A 20,314-nucleotide genomic window follows, 5' to 3' on the forward strand; every position below is an offset into this window, starting at 1 on the left:
TGGGATGATTAGGTGAATTTACTGTATGGAGATAAAGGTAAAGGTTCCCCTCACACATATGTGATAGTCTTTCTCGACTCTAGGGGGCAGTGCTCATCTCCATTTCAAAGCCGAAGAGCCAGCGCTCTACGAAGATGTCTCCGTGGTCATTGGCTAGCATGGCTAAACACCAAAGGCGCATGGAACGCTGTTACCTTCCCACCAAAGGTGGTCCCTATTTTTCTACTTGCATTTTTTACGTGCTCTCAAACTGCTAGGTTGGCAGAAGCTGGGACAAGTAACGGGAGCTCACCCCGTTATGCGGCACTAGGGATTCCAACCGCTGAACTGCCAACCTTTGATCGACAAGCTCAGCATCTTAGCCACTGAGCCACCGCGTCCCTTTGTATGGAGATACCACTATTTAAACTTCATTGTCTCAAGCAGCTGGTGGTAATTACAGAAGTTCATGGCAAACCACATTAAAAGATTCTCTTTTAATCCACCACGTAGTGCAGGTTTTTCAAGATGAATTCTCTTTCATCTTCAGAAACTAATGATACAGGATTCCAGATTTACCTCAATTATAGAAAATCTCTTGTTCATCAACTGTTTATAAATGAAGAGCACTTTTATGTAAGCAAGATAAATCCAGTTACGTATTGTCAAATCTACAGCTCTTCATCACTATGAAAGAAGGAAGAGGGCAGAATTATGAAACAAACTAATAACAAGCATTTTGATGATTTGGCAAATTGGATTTTTCTCTCATATCAATAGAAATAAGACACTTCCACTTATATGGTATGTTCAGAGTTCATACATAGGTGCAAAATGTACAAGCCGTGAATTAGTTTCATACTGTGTTTTGTTTCATAAAATTCTAAATACTTTCTTCTGGTGACTGTTTTAATATTTTCATTTATCTTCTTTTTACCTAATTCCATTTTTCCAAGTATGCCTTTCTTTTAGTCATTTCTACCTTGCTATTTAATCATTTATCAATCTCCACAATTTTTTCCAGATTTTGATAGTTGTTTGCTCTGATAACTAAGCAAAGTGCCTAAATTAGTGGACCAGCGAAATGCTGTGGACATATGCGGTATACTTGGATTTCAGTAAGGCATTTGACAAAGTAGATACAACTTTCTTCTTAATGTCTATAGAGATTCTCAGTCACCCAGGTCAGAGTTTGAAGATGTTTCACTTCTCATCCAAGAATTATCCAAGCTTCTTGGATGAGAAGCAAAACGTCTTCAGAGAAAAACCAGAAAGTCCAGTTGCATCTTGAAAAAACACCTTTGGGACAACCTACTTCTTAGTAAGTTAGAAAAATGTGGGATAGATAGCATCACTACCAGATGTATTCATAACTGGCTGACAAAACACACTCAATGTGTAGTCCTTAATGGAACTTCATCTACATAGAGGGAAGTAAGCAATAGGGTACCCCAAGATTCTGTTTTAGGCTCAGTATTCTTTAATATCTTCATAAATGATTTAAATGAAGGAATAGAAGGGGAACTCATCAAATTTGCAGGCAACACCAAGCTGACAGGAATAGCCAACACCTCAGAAGCCCAGGATACAAAAGGATCTTGACAGACCTGAACATTTGAAATTTAAAAAAGGGTAAAGCACAAAAGCCATTTAGGTTTTAGGAAAGCTAAAAGTAAAAAGTTGACCCACTGCTTAGAGAAGACTATAGAAGAATAACAGATGAAGGGCTAATGAAGAGCATTTCAAATCTTCTTTGATTGTTGCTTCTCCCCAAAAGGGAATTTTGTTCAAATGGATGTAAGCAGAACAAATGACATAAAAAGTGTGACAATCCAAAGTAAGTAAAGAAATAGCTGGGAAACTAGCATCAACAGGTGTTTCAAGGACCAGATAATTACATCTGAATCTCAAAGGAACTTGAAACTATCTCAGACTTGTGATATCTGAGAAATTATGGAAGATAAGTGCAATGTCAGAAGATTATAGAAACAACCAAGGAAGGAAAAACTTAAGAAAAGAATTACATCCAGTCATATTTCCTAATATCAAGGGGTGTTCAACAATGAAATAGAATGCCTTGGAAGGTATAGACTCTCCTGTGCTAGAAGCATTTAAAGAGAAATTGGATAGCTATCTGTTATTGATTCCATAGAACTAATTCCTGCACTTGACAGAATGTTGAACTAGATCAGGGATTCAAACTCAAGGCCCATGAGTCAGATCTGGCCCGTGGGGTGCTTAAATTCGGCCTGCAGGGCCAACCTGGAAATATAAAAGGACTAGCCCGCAGTGTCTCTATTGGCCAAAACAGGCCGTGAGCAGCCCCATGTGGCCTGTTTTCACCCTCCACATCCTCCTGCAGCACTCTGCTGGCCAAAAATGGGACATGCGGAGGACTCATGGGGCCTCCACAGATCCTGTTTTGGCTGGCAGAGTGCTGCTGGAGGCCTTGGAGAGCAAAAACAAGCAGCGCGGGGGCCTCGCAGGGCCTCTGTGCGTTCCATTTTTGGCCGGCAGTGCTGCTGGAGGGCATGGAGGGTGAAAATAAGGTGTAGGGAGGACGCATGAGGCCCCATGCCCTGTTTTGGCCAGTAAAGTGCTGCAGGAGGCCGTTCAGTCTGAAAATGGGGCAGAGGGGGCCGCAACTCTACTCCACTTCTTATGTTATTCTTCCTTTTAAAACGTCAGTAGTGTTTGTTTTTAATTTTGTCTGCCTTTTCATACATCAACTATATTTTGGTGTTATTATGTAGATTAAATCTGTGGATCATATTTTGATTACTGTACAATTACATAAAACCTTAGAAACACACTGAGAAATCTTGGGCTAATCACTCCTATTTAGAATAACTATCAAAATTCACATCTGAGCTTTGCAGTAAACTACTTGGCATAGCATTTAAATCAGGTGATTGTAAAATTTGGTGACCATCTTTTCATAAATTGCCAGTTCCCATCTAGCCAGCCATAATTCTTTCCTCTTTCTCTTCCTTCTAAGTTCGTAAGTATTGAGATTCTTTCCAATCTTCTTCTGCTAATGGATAACTGTAGGATTGTCGTCCTCCTTCTATTTTGGGAATTCCCTTCATTTTTTTTCTCCTTCATGACTGTGACCAGTGGAAAAAGGAGATATTTCTTTTTATCTTATCTAATACTTCTTTCTTCTTTTTATTTTAGGAGTCCCTTTCTCAACTTCAAATGAAAAAATATAGATGTCCTATTAGTAATGCAACTCTTGCCTCCTCCTAATTTTCAACACCACTGAAATATAGACATTTCTCTACATATCCAGATAGGCAGCTATGACATGATTGCCCCTTCAATGCCACAAGTATGAAATACGCTTCATCCCAAATTCCATGTTATGGAGGTGCATGGGTAACCTTGAAGAAAGAAGAGAGGGAATGCTGTCTAGGAAATCATCGGACAATAGAGACAAGAGTCCATACTTATTTAGCAGTCAAGAAAGTTAGGAAGGACCAGCCCTAATGCGTCTAGCGGTTAAAATAGGCAGAAAAATTGTACCTGCAAGATTGTATTAATGTAGCCTTATAATGAATTAGATTTAACTAATCTAGTTATGTTTCCTGTATGGTTTACCTGGGAAGGCCAACAGTATCTTTCCTCCACTCCAAAATAGGAGGTGGAAAAGAGGCAGAAGCATACAATGAAGGCATTTCTGGATCAGGAAGAAAAGATGGAAAGCTGTAGATATTTTCAGTGTGAATAGAAGCTGCAATGGTTAATCTCTGTCGTCACAGGAAACAGTCCAATACATTTGACATCCATTTTCTTATGTGGAAGGTATAAACATGGTAAAAAGTCACTCATGATCTTTGACAACGATGCTTCCCGATGCTAATATCAGCAGAGCAATTGTAGGAGAATTTAACCTGATCTTTTTTACTTTTAAGAAAGCCCAAGAAGCCTGAAGTTTGTGGAGAAAACATGAGTCTTTGCAAAACTGGAAGGCATTCAGCACCAGGTACCGGCATAGTAGTAATTGGTCTGAAATTGAACAATTTGAGTGAACGGATGAACTTAGGTATTGTAACTAAATTCAGCTGTATGTAAAATTTCAGGCCAATTATTTTGCTGCTAGTTTACCAAATAATGAAGGTATTGCTTCATTCAGTCAATGCAGCTATGTGGTGAAAAAGGACTATTCACTTGTCTTAGATTAAATTTTGACAGAACTTACCAGCCAATAGATTATAAAAAGGCTAATAAAGAAAAAACGTAGCTGTTGAGTATCTTGCAAAAAGTTACGTGTTATTATTGAAAAGAAGAAGAGATGATCCAAATTAACAGTCAGGAAAGCAGATAATTAGAGGTTAGAGTCAGAATCCCATTCTACTCCTAGATGGTACATGTATTAAAATCATGTAATATATGGGGGCATGACACAATAAATCAACTGTATCTTAAGGGAAGATGAATTCTATAAACCATTATTATTATTATTATTATTATTATTATTATTATTATTATTATTATTATTATTATTATTATTATTATTATTATTATTATTAATTAAATTTTTATACCGCCCTTCTCCCAAAGGACTCAGGGCGGTGTACAGCCAAAGATAAAACACAATACATAAACAATTAAAACCAACAATTAAAATCTAGCAGATTACAAAAAGGCTGATAATTAAAAATTTAAATTTAAAATTATAAAAAAATTTTTAAAAACCCAGAACAATAAAAACCCCAATTTAAAATTAAAACTATTATGCCAGTCCCGCTTGAATAAATAAATGTGTTTTTAGCTCACGACGACCATCCCTTCCTGCAACTGCTGAGCACCATGACCTGGATAGTTTTTAACCTTAATGCACTGTATTTAAAGTGTGAAGGTCTCTCAGTTCAATTCCCAATAGAATCCCATTGAACCCTATTGAATAACCGTTGGCTGCCAACATCTGATGATTCCCAATAAGGATGAAACTGGTAAACTGGTGCCTCCTGGTGGTCAAGATAACTGGGAGATGCCATAAAATCTGGTGTCAATATAAAATACAGGAAATCCTTGACTTATGACTGCAACTGAGAATCTAGCTTCTATTAGTAAGTGATGTGTTTGCTAAGTGAATCACACCCAGGTTTTTGACTTTTTTGGTCACAGACCTTGAGTGAATCAGCATGGTCATTAATCAAATCACACACTCGCTAAGCATGTTTCTCCCATTGACTTTGCATGTTGGAAGACATTTGAAAACATCACAAATGGCCCCAAGATAATACAACCATTCTAATACATGGGAAATTGCACTCCTTAAAAGCCAACTTTGAAAAAGAAAAACTTGTACTGGGGACAAGTAATAGCTAGGTAAATAGACTTAATTTCAGGGACTTGATTTCAAAGAAGAGATCTATAAAAAAGTCTGTTTGAACTTTTAAAAATAAGGAAACTGGCTTATTTTTCTAATGTGGATATTTTATTCTTTTTAAAGCTGCTATGTTAAGTTTAAAGCTGCTACTTTAAATTAGATGAATTTAAAAAACAAGGTTTTACCTTCTTAGAAGAATGAGAAAGAATTAATAATCTTGGCTTCTTAAAGACTGGATGGGATTCCATCAATAAAGCATGCATCTTATGAGAGTAAAATCCTGGCTCTACTCTATACATTATAGGTGACAGATAGAAAAAAAGAATTAAAAAGTGTGCCATGAATTATAGGTTCCTGTGAGAAATAAAAATATTGAACCAACTTATGGTTCCAGAAAGCTTTTTGAATGAGATGAGGGGAGGTCACAAGAAGAAATGGAACAGGCCTTTTTCAGAAAATTTATTTATTTATTAAATTTATAAAGCTGTCCAACTCCAGGATGACTCTGGCAACATATAATAATAATATCATTACTACAAAAGATAAAAAGCCAGGTGCATCCAGAAATAAGAGAGGCTGTGCATTCTAACAATAATACAACACAGGATCCACCACCCTGTGTAAGTCAATTACCATCAGAATAACATTGAGATATTTGATATTTGTTAGGTCAGTTATAAAGCACCAGAGGAGCTATCCCAATATCTAAATAGGAAGACTGTGTAACAGGTTTACCTTTTAAGGCTTGGCAAACTGACAGTATGATAAAAAAAAGTAGTTTTTGACATCTGCTCTTATGGAAAGACACCAAGAGTCCTACCTCATTCACTATCATGACTGATCTGTAATGTTTCTTCTTTTCAAACAAAGGACATCATATAACTGCTAATTGTAGTATAATACAATTGTAGCATTATACAAACTTGTATCAAAGAAATGGACTAGGGAGAAAGCAAAGAATAACTGCCCTTGCTGAATATCCATTTGATCAGTTAAGGAAAGGATTGGTTGCATTTATGATCAGTTGCAGGATCCCATGGTTATATGACCTTAATTTGTGATGTTTTCTGCCATTTTCCAGCAAAAATATGGCTATACTGAATTCACTTAATTGGTTCATTTAATGACTATGTGATTCACTTACTGTGGTGATTTGCTTTACTACCATTGTAAAAACAATTGAAAAATCAAGCCAGATCATGTGGTGTCCCACTTAATAATGACGATTTATGACCAAAATTCTGGGCCCAATTGTGGTAGCTAAGAAGACTACCTATAAATATTAATGTCCAAGGGAAAAATAATGAAATAATAAATACTACAATATTGAAAATGATTAAGCTACATTAGTATAAATGAAGGAAGGTTAAAATGTGTTTTAGCTCACGACGACCATCCCTTCCTGCAACTGCTGAGCACCATGACCTGGATAGTTTTTAACCTTAATGCACTGTATTTAAAGTGTGAAGGTCTCTCAGTTCAATTCCCAATAGAATCCCATTGAACCCTATTGAATAACCGTTGGCTGCCAACATCTGATGATTCCCAATAAGGATGAAACTGGTAAGCTGGTGCCTCCTGGTGGTCAAGATAACTGGGAGATGCCATAAAATCTGGTGTCAATATAAAACACAGGAAATCCTTGACTTATGACTGCAACTGAGAATCTAGCTTCTATTAGTAAGTGATGTGTTTGCTAAGTGAATCACACCCAGGTTTTTGACTTTTTTGGTCACAGACCTTGAGTGAATCAGCATAGTCATTAATCAAATCACACACTCGCTAAGCATGTTTCTCCCATTGACTTTGCATGTTGGAAGACATTTGAAAACATCACAAATGGCCCCAAGATAATACAACCATTCTAATACATGGGAAATTGCACTCCTTAAAAGCCAACTTTGAAAAAGAAAAACTTGTACTGGGGACAAGTAATAGCTAGGTAAATAGACTTAATTTCAGGGACTTGATTTCAAAGAAGAGATCTATAAAAAAGTCTGTTTGAACTTTTAAAAATAAGGAAACTGGCTTATTTTTCTAATGTGGATATTTTATTCTTTTTAAAGCTGCTATGTTAAGTTTAAAGCTGCTACTTTAAATTAGATGAATTTAAAAAACAAGGTTTTACCTTCTTAGAAGAATGAGAAAGAATTAATAATCTTGGCTTCTTAAAGACTGGATGGGATTCCATCAATAAAGCATGCATCTTATGAGAGTAAAATCCTGGCTCTACTCTATACATTATAGGTGACAGATAGAAAAAAAGAATTAAAAAGTGTGCCATGAATTATAGGTCCCTGTGAGAAATAAAAATATTGAACCAACTTATGGTTCCAGAAAGCTTTTTGAATGAGATGAGGGGAGGTCACAAGAAGAAATGGAACAGGCCTTTTTCAGAAAATTTATTTATTTATTAAATTTATAAAGCTGCCCAACTCCAGGATGACTCTGGCAACATATAATAATAATATCATTACTACAAAAGATAAAAAGCCAGGTGCATCCAGAAATAAGAGAGGCTGTGCATTCTAACAATAATACAACACAGGATCCACCACCCTGTGTAAGTCAATTACCATCAGAATAACATTGAGATATTTGATATTTGTTAGGTCAGTTATAAAGCACCAGAGGAGCTATCCCAATATCTAAATAGGAAGACTGTGTAACAGGTTTACCTTTTAAGGCTTGGCAAACTGACAGTATGATAAAAAAGTAGTTTTTGACATCTGCTCTTATGGAAAGACACCAAGAGTCCTACCTCATTCACTATCATGACTGATCTGTAATGTTTCTTCTTTTCAAACAAAGGACATCATATAACTGCTAATTGTAGTATAATACAATTGTAGCATTATACAAACTTGTATCAAAGAAATGGACTAGGAAGAAAGCAAAGAATAACTGCCCTTGCTGAATATCCATTTGATCAGTTAAGGAAAGGATTGGTTGCATTTATGATCAGTTGCAGGATCCCATGGTTATATGACCTTAATTTGTGATGTTTTCTGCCATTTTCCAGCAAAAATATGGCTATACTGAATTCACTTAATTGGTTCATTTAATGACTATGTGATTCACTTACTGTGGTGATTTGCTTTACTACCATTGTAAAAACAATTGAAAAATCAAGCCAGATCATGTGGTGTCCCACTTAATAATGACGATTTATGACCAAAATTCTGGGCCCAATTGTGGTAGCTAAGAAGACTACCTATAAATATTAATGTCCAAGGGAAAAATAATGAAATAATAAATACTACAATATTGAAAATGATTAAGCTACATTAGTATAAATGAAGGAAGGTTAAAATGTGTTTGTGTTTTGCTTATAGCGCTATCCAGTTACTAAATATATATATATGAAAACTGCCTCTTGATCTTAAAATACTATTATTGTTCCTATATACAAATGAAAGATTAAAAAGGCTGCAAAAATTATCGGGATTAGGTGGTTAAGCCTTCCTAGGAAAGTGTTTCATAAATTTCTGAAAAACTAAAAAACCTAAAATTTGAATACAATGGGAATCATCATCATTGTATTATTTTTTTATTATTATTATTATTATTATTATTATTATTATTATTATTATTATTATTATTATTATTATTATTATTATTATTATTATTATTATGTGTGCCTTCAAGTCAGTGTTAACTCCTGACAACTGCTTGAACATGTCCTTGAAGTTTTCTTTCAGAAATGATTAGCCACTGCCTTCTGTCTAGGGTTGAAGGAAAGGAACTGGCTCAAAATCACCAGCTTGTTTCATGGAACTAGAACTCATAATTCTCTAGTTCAGTGTTGGAGAACACTCGCATACCGCTCGCATGTCGGAAGTGGCAAGCGAAATCATCCTGAAGAAAATGCACTGCCTCACTGGCTCCCATTGCATTCCTGTGCTCAAAAGCGTACCGGCCAGCTGGCCGTCGCACACGCAGTGCTGGCAACCCCGAAAGGGTGGCAGTCCATCGAGCATGCGTGTTGGGGAACCTCTGGCACACGTGCCATCTCGCGCATGTGAGTTGGAGAACCTCTGGCATGTGTGCCACCTCACACATGCGCAGTCCGCCGGCATCGCGTGCACCCGACGGCCAGCTGACCGGTGCACATTTGAGCACAGGAACGTGACGAGGAGCCGGCGAGGGCACGCATTTGCCTTGGGACGGTTTCGTGTGCCACTTTCGGCACGTGTGCCATAGCTTCGCCAATACTGCCGTAGTTTCTAGCCCAGTACCCCCATAGTGGAAATAGGAGTTATCAATGTGTATGTGAAGAGAGGATCAAGACTGAATAGGTCTTCTTTTCTTCCTTCTTCCTCTTCTCCTCCTCCTCTTCTTCTTATCACAGGAGTTGAAGCAGATACAAAGTTCTGGCTCTACTTTTCTGGCAGTATCAACCATTGTTAATAGTTGTTGTAGTGTTGTCTCTCCATCTTCTTCTGGATCTGCCTCGTGTTCTTTGACCTTCTTCTCTTTTTTGAATACACCGTATTTTTCGATGTATAAGACACACTCCCCCCGCCCCAAAAACAGTGGGTGGAAATGTATGTGCATCTTATAAAGTGAATGTTGCCGAAGCCCCACCAGCCTCCGCCTCCCAGCAGTTTGCCTCCTTGCATTAAACAGCCTGGTCAGCTTCAGCACAGACTGATTTAGCATGAGCAGCTGATTGGCGGTTGGATCGGCCTCCCAGAACACCACCGACCACCTATCACTGCCTCCGTGCACCCCATTTTTGGCCCCTTTGTGCCCCATTTTCTGCCTCCATGCAACCTGTTTTCAGTCCATTTTAGGCAGTGGGGATCACTGCCACCTATCCCCACCTGGAACGAGCCAAAAACGGGACATGCGAAGGCTGAAAATGGGATCCGTGGAGGCTGAAAATGGGGTGTGCAGAGGGAGCGGTGATCCCCACAGCCTGGAACAGCTGATCGGTGGTATTCTGGGAGGCCGATCCAATTGCAAATCAGCTGCTCATGCTAAACCAGGCTGTGCTGAAGCTAACCAGGGTGTTTGTTGCAAGGAGGCAAATTGCTGGGAGACAGAGGCAGATTGCTGGTTTTTTGTTTTTTGTTTTCCTCCCCAAAAGCTAGGTGCACCGAAAAATATGGTACCCTGTGTGGTATGAAATCTTACAACATCCTCTCCAGGTGAGCAATCCACTTTATTTGCTATTTTTCTGTAATTTAGGATTGCTACTATGCCAATTCTTTCTCTTATGGTCTCATTTTTTATTTTACCTCTTCTGGTCACTCCAGCAGCTTTCCTCAAATATTTCATTTCCATGGTGACTAACTTTCATTTATGTTTTGTTGTAAGCATCCATGTTTGATCCTGGCAACATAGAATGAGATGAATATGCTTCGTATGAGATGCTTCTTTGTACTGATTGGTACTGCCTTATGTATTGGAGTGGAGCAAGCTGTCCTAACACTTGCTTTGATTTACTTCATCATATGTCAGAATGGGTGGTGAACATTAAAATGTGTGACTAGTATGAAAGAAGTATTTTGATATGATTTCCTCATACAGAGAGAATGAATGAAAATGGTCTGTCCTCCTTCGCCTCCATCCGATTGATGGCTTAATTAACCGGCACTATCAGCTCTGGCAGCAAAATAGCGAGCATCTGCCAAGTGACTCTGTTATCTCCCTCAACGCCGATGAGTCACCCAGGAACAAACTTCAGCTCTTAGTTAATTTGTTTGCCTGCTACGAAGAGGCACAGCAGTTCTTGCTGCCTTTATATCCTGTGGGGTGTGGCTCCATGACTCAGCACTTCCTAGGCCTGCCCCACTCCTGCTTCTGTTGTTCCCTCCTCTCCTGCCTACAAAACCTAGGGTCCAACCAAGCCTGACTGCCATCAACTGGGTCTGAAGTTGTAGCCTGGGGGGGTGGAGGAAGAGTCAGGGGACGGAGGCCTTATTATCTCTTCCACCTGGCCTGCCTCTGGCTCCTGGAACTGAGCCAGGGAAGCCGGTGCTCTCGAGGTAAGTCCTGACGGCCCTTCCCCCTCACTTTCCAAGTCACTTTCTGGGAGGAGGCCCAGCTTCAAGTCACTTTCTGGCAGGAGACCCGGCTTGGGGGGCGCAGACACAACAGAAAATTGAAGTTACCAAACAAATATATGAAGGAAAAATGAATGTATCTAGAGGAAGACCAACAAAGCTATGGTTGGATGGAACTGATAAGATCCTTGAAAAGAGAAAGAGATCAGATGTTTAATTTATTTTGTTTATTTATATATCAAATCTGGAAACTGCCTATTTCACTCAGAGAGTGATTCCAAAACACAAAGGAGAGTGGAAACTCGCCTGAGGGTGGGGGAGCAAAATTAAAGGCGGTACTTAGGTCTATAGTTACGAATCTATACTTATAGATTCTATGCCTGGTAGACATAGTTTAGAGAATGGAGAGTAAACTCAAATTTGTCCTAGCACAGATATGAAATATAAAACTGAAATACAATAAAAATCATATGGATCTTCAGAACTAAACTAAAGCACTATTAATTTTAATAACCTAATTCTATTCAATACTTACAATCATGTAAGAGTAACGTATACATAGATCACATGAACTAGCTTAAAACATGCAATATTCATCAACTTGTATAAAAACTAAAATTAGCCCTCCCATTAACTCAACAGCAATGGGAAAATTGTAGCTGGTATCCCCATGCTGTCATAATTTCTTGGGCTAGTAAGAAATCCCATGTTAATAACAAACCTGAGATGGAAATTCTAATACTGATAAGAGAAAAAGCTGAAGCAACTGGAACATTTATTAGTAAAGCAAATTGATGACACAAAGGAAACTTCATTTTTCTTTAAATAAAAGGAGCTTACACTGAGAAGTATAAAAGCCATTCTATTATGCCTTAAAAGGCATACTTTTTTTGATTTAGCGGTCTAGACATCCACACTTTTTGGAATATAGGAATTATGGGGCCGCAAAGCTATGTTGGGAAGGTTCTCAACTGGTGCAAGGAGCAGCAGTCTATAAGCACCAAAAGAAAAAACAAGGCCAAAACATTTAAAATTAATTTCTGGTGACTTTGTGGACTTGTCCACATGGTTTTCTTGGCAACAAAATAGTGATTACCAGGTGGACACGGTTTATCATTATAGTATATAACTCAAAATAATTAATCAAAATATTCATATTATTTTGGTCAATGCTACAGCTTATGATTCTGTAGTGGATTACCATTCAGGTACTAATCAGGTCTGACCTTATTTAGCTTTTCTAGTTATCCAAGACTGACCATAATAATGTCACTGAGCTGGATCAAAAGATTTTAGTCATCTCATGAACAACAGGGTAGGGATGAAGACACAGAATACATTTAGGAAGAATATGGAAATGCTACAAGCGGACACCAAGGACACTTTATTTCATGTATATCCTGCCATTCATTTTGACTTTTTGGTAATTATAATCCAAGAATTCTGAATCCCTATTTATATTCACCATCAGATTTTGGGAAGTATCTGTAACCAGTTACTTCATTACAAGCACCTGATTTCATTTTGAGTCAGTATAGATTTATAAATATTTTCTTTTGCTATTTTGCACATTAGAAAGTACTGAAATGGTAGCTTCTGGTCAGGAATCATAGCAATCTGATGCTTTTCAAAGGTGAGGAGAGCCACCTCAGCTATGAATTCCATCTGTAAGTCAGATTCTGGTCAATGTAATCTCCCTAGATGAAAGGGAGATCAAGAGATAAACCACATGTGTTCCAGATGGCAGTTCCTTCCAAGTTAACTGCAGAAATCGGAAAAGTTTTGCACCGGAGTTGAGATGCTAGGAATCCTGAAATTCCATGTGTTCTCCCAACTGCAGCAGAAGTGACATTAAAACCTTGCTTACCCCACTTTCTAAACACTTCAGGAAGTAATTAACTTCAGATGAAGAGTGATTTTCTTTCCCTAAAGATAAAACTCTGTGGTGAAGTAAACCTTTCAAGATTACAAATGAGAGTGCATGAGACACTGATTTAAATATTCAAGACTTGTAAACACCTTAAATAAGACAAGATCTAAGAAAGTTTTTCAATGGAGAAGCAAACAGTATTTTTCTTTTTTCCTATTTTTATTTTTATTACATATTTTTGATGAATGTGCTTTGGTATAATTTTTCACTAGACCTGTTAAAGGTTTAAATTGTGTATGTAATTGGCAGAATCTGCATAAAAAAAGATAAGGTAAAGAATCAGACTGTGACTTTAGTTGCCATGGAGATGTGATGCTTGTTGTGGCTGAAGGTATCCAGAGCTACTAAAATGAAAGTGTCTGAAACAAGAAGATGTTGCTGGGAAAAAAGGAGGCTTATCTTTATATTTTGCCTGCTTGAGACATCTTTACTTTTGGATTAAAAATTGCTACTAGAAAAATAGCAAGAGAGGGAAAAGAGAATCATTGGAGCAATCTGTGAGGGAAAAAATACTTACACAAGATATACTTCAGAAATTTTTTTAACAATGGAGGAATGTCCCTAAGGGATATTTTAGTGTATTTTGTTAGAAAGAAAACAACGGATCAAGTCCTGAAGCAGTATTTTAATACAAGATTGAAATGGATAATACTAATATAATTGTTTTGAAAGGGATTCCTCTTAGGATTTTATGTAGGAGAAAAGAAAATCCTTCTTTGCTGAAAAATTAAAACAGAAATAGATCTCATTTTGATGAGATAAATTGGAAAGAACAATTTTTATTTTTAAAAGCAAAAGACTCAAATTGAATTCTGTCCATAAGGCAAGAGATTTTTTAGAAAGACAGAAAGGAGAATTGGAGATGGAGACTTCATAGGTATCAACACAATGGTCACAGTAGAGGCAACAGGAATTGGAAAAAGGTGATACTGAACTAGGCACTAAAGGTATGGACTTTTCTAAATTCTTGGAGTATAAATTATAAATGTTTTAACATGCTTCTCAAAAGGAAATCATTATTTGAAAAAATTAAAGCAAGACATTATTTGTCTACAAATAATGGGTGAAGAATTTATTTCAGCATATATTAAAAAGAGAAATGGAATTGTTTTGAATATCAACCCTCAATTAAATCCAGAAGTTTTATTAATTGATGAACATGGTAGATTTATTGAAGTAGAATTTATATTATATGCAGTTAAAATAATGGTCCTGGAATGCTGCAAATGAAAACCAAGTGACAGAGAGCATTTTCCCCACAATTCAACAGAACATTGAACAAAAGAAATATTTTTAATATTTAAAATGTAAGAAATTGATATTAATATTAAAATTACTGGGTAGACCACATTAAGGCAGCAAAATGGAGCGGTCTGTCACTTGATCATTGAAATTTTGGGCATGCTGAAAATGACAGCTGCTTCTTGAAGGCAGCTATGTGGCCAGGAACATGTTGGCCTAGCCTCCTTCCCCAACTTGAGATTTGGAGATAAGTGTGTGATGGGTGATGGGCATGTGGTAAGTAGCCCCAAGTCCTCCAGGGTCCTGGAGGACCAAGTTGGGGGGCGAGGAGAGTGGCGGTGGTATAGCATCCCTGTGGTCAGTCATAAGGACAAATGGCCACAGGGGTGCTTCAGTGGCTGTAACTTCGATATGGGTCTGTAAGTAGCCTATGGGCTTTTTTTTTTATTATTATTCAAAAAGTTTTACAAAAAAAATTTTCCCCCCCTTTCCCCCCAACCCCTCTCCCTTCACAAACCCCCTCCCCCCTCCCCCCCTGGCTTCCCGGAACAAACACAAGGTATAGTTAAAAATAAAACAACCATATGCTAAAAAAATTTTTTTTCCCAAAACTATTATACCAATTCTCCCTCTCTAGCTCTGACTTCCTCCTTACATAACCAAAATCCTTCAAAAAATTAACAATAAACAGTAATAAAATATATAGATCAGTAGAACAAATTAATCCTAAAATATTTAAAACCAGCTAAAGCATAAAAATCCAATCCAATTCAGAGAATATCTCCCTTATAACTTCTATAACCATATAATTTTCCCCCCAAGTCTTTCTTACATAAGATCTTTCGAGAATATTCTATTTAAAATTCAATACAACAGATTATAGAATTTCAATACAGGGAAATTACAATATCTGTTCAACTTTAGTCCTTCCTCGTCAAAATCCAGTATAAATCCAAATATCTAGTCTTTTATGATGGTTATAAAACATATAATCAACCCATTTCTTCCAAATCTTCCTTACGTATTGTCTTTCAGAAAGGCTAAAATCTTTTCTGTTAATATTTCGGGGGAAAAAAATTCTTTCAAAAATGATACTTTTGTCTCTTGCCATTTTTGATGCATTAGTCTCTGTCTTTCCTTCATTACTCCTTTTGAAAAGTCAGTCACAATATTTCCTAATAGTTCCTTATGTCCAAGAATCCACGAGTTACTGCCGTATATTCCCTCAATCCGAAAAGAGAACTCTTGGAAAGCATTAACCCTGTGAATTTTTCCATTTCGGGAGACAGCCTCCTGTAGCACAACTTCAGGCTTTTCATCCAGACTTTTAAAAAGGCTTTACATCCATTCCATATTCCAAGTCCTGATTACTTTGGTTAATTTCTCCAAACTCTCATCCAAAACGCCATTTTTTCCAATTGTATTGTTGAATAATTAAATACATTCTTTCTGTATAATCCTGTATAAAGTCACGAATCCATTCTTCTGAAAAAACCTTCATGGCAAAGTTCTTGCTGAAAATCCCCTTATGAAATACTTAAACAAACTAAAATAATCCAACAATCCACAGTCCAGTACAATAAGATAAAATCTCCATTCAGTTTCACTTTCTCAACAAGTAAACGCCATTTTATTTCATTGTGTTGATTGTAGATGAGAGGGGAAAAAATTATTATTTTTTTAAAAGAAAAAATAGAAGTCAGATTTAATACTTGCAATTTAAATGACTGATCTCCTGTGTTTTATTCCGTCTGCTTATAAATATCCATAACAATCAATTGAAGCAGAAGTGGTCGCTCTCTTCTCTGTCTGCTTAAAGCAGAAACACACTGGGGCTGGAGCTTTGCAGAAGGAATTCCAGGGAACTTTCCCTTTCGAGTTCCCCAAACGGGGCCTCTAGAGAGAGCTCTACCCTTCCCTCTTCTGCTCTTTCCCTTCTCCTTACTGGGGAAGGTACTTTCAGCCGTTGATTTCGCCGGCTTTTACAGAATCCCAGCGCGGGCGCCCTTAGGGCGTCCTTCGGAGAGAGCGGAGCCACCAGAAGCCCGCTTATGGGCTTTTGTCATAACTTCAGATGCTGTTAAATAACCAGTTGTATTTCGAGGACTTCGTCTATGATAAAATGGGTTAAAATGTTGGTTATAATATACAATGGAACAATTGGAAAATTTGTGGCTGAAAGATTTGAAATTTACTTTATATTCTAATTTTAAACAGATTTTTTAAAATAAAATAGCAATAGCAATAGACTTAAATACCGCTTTACAGTGCTTTACAGCCCTCTCTAAGAGGTTTACAGAGCCAGCATATTGCCCCAACAATTTGGGTCCTCATTTTACCCACCTTGGAAGGATGGAAGGCTGAGACAACCTTGAGTCTGGTGAGATTTGAACTGCCAAATTTCAGGCAGCTGGTAGTAATGCACTCTAACCACTGCACCACTATGGCTCAAAATGATGTATTGTTGGTATTTGTCACCAGAGTAATTGCCTGGACTGTACAATGATACTTTGAATCTTTGTGGGAAACATGAACAGCATGAAGGGATATTTTAACATATTTCGTGGAGGTGTGAAAAAGGGGGGAAAAGGAAAAGAAGCAAATACATATATTAATTCAGAAGACTTTAAAGAACAATTGGAACTAGACGCATTTTGTTTGGACAAATGGACAGGCAACCAGAAAAAAAATCATGGAACTCTGTCTTTATATATGCAGCAAGATTTTATACACTCAAAAGTGGAAAGATTCAACAAAAGTGGAATGTTGATACAGATGAAGGAATTTGCAGATAGCTAAATCAACTTCTTTGACACAGAATAAGATTCTCTCTCTCTTTCTCCCTTCCCCCCCTTTGTATACTGTATTTTTTTAATGGTATTTTTAAACTTTTACTAACATCAACACCACCCAAAAAAGTACTGAAAATGCTCTTCCATCTATAAAATATAAAACTTTGCTCAATGACTGACATCATTCAGCAAGAAAAATAAAGCAGAACCCAAATCAGCCAAGAGGCTGGAGGATTTCTAGCAGACCTAAACAGACAAATCCTCCAAAATAGCTTATGTTATACACCATAAAAGGGGAAGTAAATGTCAGCAAAATAACCCCCCCACCCACATACAATATTTGAGTTACGAAGTTAACGGGTGAAAAACACTAACAAACAGCAGCTTCTTTCCGTGATGTTTCCTATAATATACTCAAAATACACATGTAAAGAACAATTCTCAGTTGCTCTCAATTGTATGACTCTTCTATAACAAATGTACCTTGTTTGTTCATTGCAATATTAATATTTAATAATTAATCTAAAAATGAGTTATATTAGAAAAAGCTTTTAATATTTGAAATTTAATCTTTATAACTTTCATTTTTCTCACAAATCTAGTTCAAACTTATAAAACTGAAGAAAAATATGCAAAGTTCCAGAGACTAATAATACTAATTCTTACATTAATATAATCACCCTCTGAAATATGAGGAAATCCCCTTTTTCTTGTAGTTAACAATGTGTTTTTACTCCTTCCCCTACCAACTAAAAGGTAAAGAATGGTAGTATAAACTCATAAGACAATTTCAATACAAAGTTTATTTCTAAATGGATCTAATACTATACAAGTTTTATTTCTAGAAAATGTGAAACTAGAAATTTAAAGAAAATATAAACTCAGAAATTTAATATATAATAAAGGCAAAAATATAGGATATAGTTTGCTAATCTGAATTAATTTGAGATTTTATTTTATGAGAAGCTAGTAAAGTTTTTAACAACAATTTTAAAAGCCGTCGTAGGAGATGATCAAGCTGAGCCCAAGGGACATTGGTCAAACACATCGTAAGTCACAAGTCCCTATGAGCCTGAAAGAGATCTAAGTCCAGCCCACCTTGAATGCCTTCTTATTCCCTCTTATTTTCCTTGATCGTTAGTAGATCATATTTTTGTAGAGAGCTTAAGCTTGCAATAAATTTTATACTCATTTGAACTGCCTGAATCTCCTGATTCCCTGGTGCTTGACAACTACACATTTCAGCAGCTTAGCTGTTGCTCATTACTCATACTCATTATAAATGAAATGAGTTCTATCAGTCTGAAACTCAAATGGACATTAAAACACAAGAAAATTAAGTGGCAGTATTTAAAATTGGCATCAAGTATATGTGCTCCAACTATGCCTACCGTAGATAATATCATTTGCTGACATGGAAGCAAATTCTGTTTAGAAAACATCTTTTTCAGAGGCTTAATGAAGGACAGATGGCAATTTATGCATATGTAATGCAACAATATATTAAAATGAGTTTTAAAATCAAGCTAATTAAGATAACAAGTTTGCTTATTTGAACTATAAAGCCTCTTGATAAAACTTAGTAAAAGCTGACTTTGACTTTTCCAATTTAGAAAATAGGAGGAAGAAATATTAGGTATGTTCACCCACTGCCTTAAGTTATTTGTGAAAATTACAGTAAAGGAAGGATAAAAAATACATTAAAAACATACACCTTTCTTAAAGTAGAGCTTAAATATACATTCAAAATAGAGATCCCCAATGCTGTTATATTCATTCAAAATGTTTCCAAACATTTGGAAACAAATTTGTACCATTTCTCTCTCTCTCTCTCTCTCTCTCCCCCTCTCCCTCCCCCCGCCTTTTCCATGTAGGAATTACTACATTTTTTTGTTCTACTTGTTCAGCTTCCCACTTTTTTTGAGGAACTCCTTAACTCCATATATATGTATATGCTGTTCATGCTGTTCATGTATATATTTATATGATAGACTTCATGCTGGGACTGGCAATAAACTTCTCTACACACTTAATCCCATACAGAAGGATACATTTATAGCAGAAGCTCAGAGACAATAGAACTATATAAGATACACTATCGCAGACAAAATGAAAGACAAACATATGGAGAAATCAGCCTCCAGCACAGTACAGAAATTGTGTGTGTGTTTACTTCAGGTATAAAACCTAGAACTTTTCCTCTGCTGCTCAATTAACAGACTTCAGTTTGGAAACCAGTTGCTTGGCATTTATGTGTAATATTTCCTGCCTTGTTAAGTGGTTTCCTCCTTGTCAACTTCAGCCCTTACAATTGTTTTGCAATTTGATTCTTCTTCATTTTGTCTATCCCATCATACCTCCTGAATTATTTCTTTTGCATTCAACCCATTTTAATTGACTGCATTTATTGTTAACCCTTTTTCCTTTTGATTAAGTGCCATCAAGCCATTGTCAATTCTTGGTGAACACATATATTTTCTCCATAACTATTTGTCACTATTTCAGATCTTCCAATAATGTATTCATTGCCCTGTAACTGAGTCCATCTAGCTTATCTTGCTGCTAGTTGCCATCTTCTCTTCCCTCTCCCAGCATTTAGAGCCTTCTCCAGAGAACCTTGTCATTTGTGACTTGAGTGAGTACATAGAGTTGATTTGTTTGCTTTCTTGGTTGCCCATAACAGGAATATTCTACAACACCACACTTCAAAACTATCGATCCACTTCCTATCCTGACTCAAATCACACCAGACAGAAAGAAACAACCAGAGATAGGTATCCTTCAGATAAACAGGACCTATGCCATGAAGTGCTTTGTAAATATAACTAGGATTTTGAATTGTACTCTGAAACCACCAGGCAACCACTGCAGTTTGCAGAGCAGTGGAGTCACACAGATTTAATATGGCATGATCAACCATGCCCACAATACTGTCTTCTGGACCAGGACAGTCCCATGTAGAGTACATTGCAGCGATCCATTCAGGATGTGCTTAAAGCATTAGTTCAGGAAAGGTTGCAACTGA

General features: G+C 36.9%; 1 protein-coding gene across 7 annotated transcripts in view; it reads right to left on the bottom strand.

The window, feature by feature from the left end:
* Positions 1-20,314, bottom strand: part of CHD7 (chromodomain helicase DNA binding protein 7) — a 210,996-nt gene that overhangs the window by 97,581 nt on the left and 93,101 nt on the right. The gene's annotated exons all lie outside the window — the stretch shown is intronic.

The sequence above is a fragment of the Ahaetulla prasina genome, chromosome 3 (assembly GCF_028640845.1).
Source record: "Ahaetulla prasina isolate Xishuangbanna chromosome 3, ASM2864084v1, whole genome shotgun sequence".
NCBI classification, from domain to species: domain Eukaryota; kingdom Metazoa; phylum Chordata; class Lepidosauria; order Squamata; family Colubridae; genus Ahaetulla; species Ahaetulla prasina.